Source organism: Protobothrops mucrosquamatus, unplaced genomic scaffold (genome assembly GCF_001527695.2).
Source record: "Protobothrops mucrosquamatus isolate PMUCROS unplaced genomic scaffold, P.Mucros_1.0 scaffold2909, whole genome shotgun sequence".
Classification (NCBI taxonomy): domain Eukaryota; kingdom Metazoa; phylum Chordata; class Lepidosauria; order Squamata; family Viperidae; genus Protobothrops; species Protobothrops mucrosquamatus.
Window position 1 is genome coordinate 69,352 of NW_015388935.1, and position 6,000 is coordinate 75,351.

Genomic DNA, 6,000 nt, shown 5'->3' on the forward strand with positions numbered 1-6,000 from the left:
CATTACCTGCAGATTTTGACTATGTTTGGATCAGCCTGAGACTATATTGTAGACATAACAGAAAGACTGGACTACAGTTGTGTGTAAAATTAGATTACTGACATTTCACTAGTGCTTCCTATAACCTTTTCGCCTCGAAGTATACTCCTACACAACATAATGATGCCTTTTTATTTTAGATTATAATTCTATAGAGTATTTATTTTTCAGGAAAGTTTCTCCTGCCTATTTTCTCCACACATAAAATAAACTCTACCACTTGTGCGGTAAGCACAAGCATATAATGTGTGGCATGTGTGCAACAAGGTCTTTATAATAAAAGCCCCTTGCTTTGAAAGTGGACTTTGGTCAAAACCTGTGTTTAATATCTAGCTCAAGACTGATTTGAGCTTGCCAATAAAACCATCATAGAGAGAGAAAATGAAGAATGTCATTATAGAATATAATTGCAACTGCCTACTCTCTCCACCCTTTTTTCTCATTAGCAATGAAGAGTTCTTTTTCAGAAGTATTGCTTTTTTTTTTTTTTCATCTTCCTCCTACAGACCTCGGTGGGTGGTCAGAACAGCCATAAACTAAACTTTGTTCAAGGTGGACTAAAAAAATTTCCTAGCTCAGCAAGCCAACTGTCCATCCCTGAAATATACGCCAGCAATGAATAATACAAAATTGAACTTCAAAACCTAAACACTGTCCTTTCAGTTTAAACCACAAAGCTGAACTGTTATCTTTGCATTTAGAGAAGTAAGCAGTAAGTCGCACTAATATGTGGCAGCACATTTTTTATCACTTTCTGGCTGCTTTGTCAAAAATCTTCAACTAGTCATGGATGCACGAAACAAAGTATTCAAAGGTCCTAGGAATAATCTCTCAAGTATGGTTTAACAACATTTTCTCCAACCTGGTGCCTTCGGTCCATTTCAAATGACAATTTAACCCCCGTTACTCCAAATCAACATATAATCTAGAACAGTGGTGGCGAATCTATGGCACGCATGCCCTCTCTGTGGGCACGCGCACCGTTTCCCCAGCAGAGTTCGCCAGAGTAGAGAGTATGTGGCATTTGGAAGTGACAGGGCAGGAAGTGAGCGAGCAAGCGGTGTTGGTCCCCTGGGGATGCCCCGGAGATGGCAAGAGACTGGCCCCGGCCACGCTCACCCAGTCTGCCGTGACCACTGCAGCCCCCCTGAGGGCACCACAATGCTGATGCAGCCCTGGCACTTTGCGATAAATAAGTGGGTTTTGGGTTGCAGTTTGGGCACTCGGTCTCTAAAAGGTTCGCCATCACTGATCTAGAAGATGGAAAAGCCATTGGGATTAGACAACTCCACTTTGATTAACTTCGCATATTACACAAAATGAATACCCTCTAATTAGTCTCAGCTTTAATTAATGATCATTGTGGTGGTTCTACAAAGGCGAAATTCAGTACAACAGGCCATTTCTTCCTGATTCATTCTCTCCCTTCAAACCTGTTTTAACTATTTGTATTCTCATTTCTTAACCAAAAATATGATACAGGTAGTCCTCAACTTACAACCACAATTAAAACTGGAATTGTGGATGTAAGTCATTGTGGTCATAAGTCGGGGCACGTTATGACTGGACCCAATTTTAAGTTTACTTGACGCAGAACAGGCAAACTTTAAAGAAAGTTAAACATTATGGCAGCGAAAATCTAGCACGGGGAAAAAAATGGCTGTTTTTTTTTGAGACGCCAGGCTAGCGTGCATTCACGTGCCTCCAATCCCCTTGCTTGCTGCAAAGCCAGATTGGAGTCCTTGAGTCGCTCCTTCCAGCCCAGTTTGGAGCCGGTCCAAAAGTAAAGGGAATGGTTCCCACCCCACCCAATCGCTGTGAGGCTTCGTTTCCAAAGACCCTCTGCACAGGCCCCAGACAAACCGAGATCCAGGACTTTTGCTCCTAAAATTTCCTCTAAGCCAGGGAAGCAGACGCACCAGTTATGAGGACTTCTGCGCAGCAGTTGGAGACAGCATTTTTTTTTAAAGTGCAGAACATATTATGCAGTTATAAGCTCCCGTAAGTATACAAAAACATGAAATGAGAAGTTACATCTCTGTCTGTCTCTGTCTCTGTCTCTCTGCTTTGCTTTCCAGGTTTGTTTCCCACTGCTACTCAAATCTCTCTGTCTGCCATGACAGTCTGCAACTTCAGCCTAGTTCTCAACAGAGAAGTCTTTCCTGGTTTTCTTTTTCCTTTTCCCACCTTTCTTTATTTTCTCTATTTGCCTACCTTTTTGCAAAAGACGTACTTTGACATAACACTGTCATCTTTGACACTGAGCAGGAGTTTGTGCCCATGCATGTGATGGCTACTGTGTACACACTTTAGTGGGACCACTGCTTGCTGCACTTATCACCCAGAATGTAGTCGTCTTTTATGAGCAATGGAATCAGCCATCAACATGGCTACTCCTACCTACAATGATCATATTTTCTTCAGAAAAGTCTAGGCAGTCCTCAACTTATGCTGTAATGGAGCCTGCCCATTATGGTTTAAGTCATGATGCTTGCAAAACAGCTCATCATATGACCGGCTCCATTTTATGTCATTTTTTTGTAGTGGTTATTAAGCAAATATGGTGAGCATACAGGTGAATGTGACGGTCATCAAGTGAAACCATTGTTTGCTGTGGGGTAATTTTGTCAAAAATCAGAAGTAAATAGGTTATAAATTGTGATGGTGTGACCACGGGGTGCTACAAATAGCCATATAAATGTGGGTCACATATCAAGCACTCAAAATGACAGCCCCATGACTGCGGGGGTCCATCAGGGCTTGAATAATCACTGATGGTTGTAAACTGAGAATTACCTGTAAAGGACGAACATTTACCAGGACAAATGTGAAAGAGGTTCATTAGGGTTAAAACAAAATCTTTAAGTTCATAATTTTGCATTACAAGGGAAAATTCAAGAACGAAATCAACAAAATAAATAATTAAATCAAATAAACCTAAAGGACAGCTTTCTGAAATAAAGAGTTGTCCTCTGGTAAGGGACAAATGGTTACTGTAGCCATAGCCCCATGGTAAATATAACCACTGCTGCCAACAATGAGTCACAAAAAGATTTCCATAGACATTTACTTGAAGAGTTAAAGAAAAAATTGCACGTGGATGTTTCTTAGGTTTTAAGGCTAGTTGTTGAACTACAATAAATGTGCAGATGTTTAACTGACCACTGTGCTTTCTATAGCTTGGGTTTCTAATTCTGGTGAGTTCAGCTCCTCAGCTGAAACAGCACCGAGTTCAGTAAAAGAGTTAATATGATCCAAGAGATGGGAAAGACCGCTTGCTGGAACCCATCTGATGGAAAAATCATGATGTTTTCCTTAGTCTGAAATGTTTATTTAGCTTCCCCTCACTTGCCCCAAACTACTAGCTCAAATAAATGCATGAATCAGACACAGCATGTATACTGGGTGTCCCTATATTTCTTAAAGAGCCTCAGTTAACCCAAGATAGTCCCTTGGCACAGATCATTTTTTTGCCAACAATAAAATAAAACCGCCACCAAACCAGGCTAGCCTTGATGCATACAGATTTTTCAAGCAAAACAGCATCCAAAGTACACAACTGTATTAGCTTAATTTTCCAAAACTGTGGTCAATTATGAACCCTGAGAAAGAGGGAAGCCAACATAAATATATGTAAGAGGCATCCTCACTCCCACATACTCAGACAAAACTGGAACTTAGCTACATTTTTTAAAAATGAACTGGCATCAGATATTAATATAATCTTCGATTATTCATTTCTCAGGGTTTTTTTTTCTTATGTTCCCTACTATATTTTCTACTGTCATTATGCATGAGGATGCCTTTCTTGGTTTCTCTAGAGGTTTTTTTTAGATATCCCCTTATACTGACAATGTGTCCAATAAGAAAAATTTGTACTGTCTCACCTAGAGTAGACAGGCTTTGCCATATGAAACTGAGCTAAAGTTGTTGTTTTTTTTACTTCAAACATTAAATTAACCACATGTTAATCACATTTTTGCACTCCTAATTAACCAAAACCAGAATCTCTTTGTCCAGTTCATCTTTATCATCAAGATTTTGATTTCTTCAGATCTCCAATGGCCTTATGTATGAAGACAGAATACAGAAATTACAGTAATATAGAATATAAGCAACAGTTTCTAAACCTAGTGTGGAACTCATGCCAAATGATGTTGTGAGATGCATAGTGGCACGGCACGCTGGGTTTGAAAGAGTGATATAATGTGGGATCAAGCCTCTATCCTAAAGTCTTCTTTTTCTCTTTTACTTCATCTTTTATTGCTCTGGGGGCCAAGGAAATACAAAATTCTGGTTCTTGCTCTTCCGGCAGTTTCAATCATTATTAATTGAGATCATTGTACTGTATATTTGATGTTTTCTCTCCATCTTCTTCTGGGTCTGCCTCGTGTTCTTTGGCCTTCTTCTCTTTTTGTTTATGCCTTGTGTGGAATGGAATCCCAAGACATTCTCTCCAGGTGAGCAACCAGATTATTTGCTGTTTTTGTATGTAGTTTAGGATTGGTTCTATGCCAATTCTTTCTTTGATAGTCTCATTTCTGATTTTATCTCTTCTGATCATTCCAGCAGCTTTTTTCAAACATCTCATTTCCGTGGTGACTAACTTTTGTTTATGTTTTATAGTAAGTATCCATGTTTGGCACTGGTTACATAGGGTAGGTATGAATATGCTTTGTAGGAGATGCTTCTTTGTGCTGATTGGTACTGCCTTATTTTGTAAGAGTAGAGCTAGCTGTCCCAATACTTGGTTTGCCTTACTGCATCATTATGTTAATCTCTTTGTCCATTTTACCATCTTTGATGAATGTTGTTCCTAGATATTTGAATTTTGATACTTGTTTTATGCTTGTTCCCTCTATTACTCTGCTTAAGTTATGCTTTTTTCTTCCGATTGCCATTAGTTCTGTTTTCTCTTTGCTGATTCTCATATTGTCTTGCATTGTTGGTTTATGACTATGAGATGTTATTGCAGTTTCATAGCCGTACTTGCTTTCAATGCCTGATCACCGGGCAGTTTGTTGATATATTTCCATTTTGGGGTTTGGCTTCTTTGCTTAATGCTGTCAATGTAGGTGATAAGCAACAATGGTGATAGTACATACCCCTATTCTATTCTGGATGTTACTGTGAAAGGTTCTGATGTTCCTTGATTTCTTCTAACTACACTTCTGCAATCACTGTATAAGCTTTTGCATACTCTAATAAGATGTTCACCTACTCCATATGGGTCAATGTTTGCCATAGCAATTTCCTAACAACTCTATCAAATGCTTTTTCTTGATCTACAAATGCAACAAAGAAATTCTTATTGTGTCCATATTCTTTTCTATTAGTTGTTTAAATGCAAAAATGGCTCTGTGTAGCTCCTATTTCTTCTAAAACCCACCTGCTCTTCTGCTAGTTGTGGTGCTATAATTGGTCTTAATCTCATTTCTATCATCTTGGCATATATTTGAATCTACATGGTTCAAAAGTAAGATGCCTCAATATTGCATGCGCTCTCATTTGTTCCCTTTGTTTTTCCATGGTGGTATTATTATTGATTGTTGCCAAGTAGTAGGTGCAGTTAGATGTGCCCATGCTGAGTTAAAGATTCTATGTAGGTATCTGATGCTGCTTTCCCCTGTTGCTTGAATTATTTCTGTTGGTAACCCATCTATTCCTACTGTATTTGGGTAACTTTTTAACAACTCTTGCTACTTCATCAATCAGTATTTCTGGCTCTAGTGCTGTTGTTTTGTGATCTTATGTTGCTTCTTCATAATATTCTCCTAGGGCAGAGGTCTCCAACCTTTTGGACATCACGGACCGGTTCCATGGAGAGAGGTTTTTCCGCAGACCGGAGGGTGCGTGGTTTTGTGTGCTGCCTGCATCCCACGGATGGGACTTTGCTGGTTGCTGGCATGCCGCGGCCTGGTACGGGTCCACAGCCTGAGGGTTGGGGACCCCTGTCCTAAG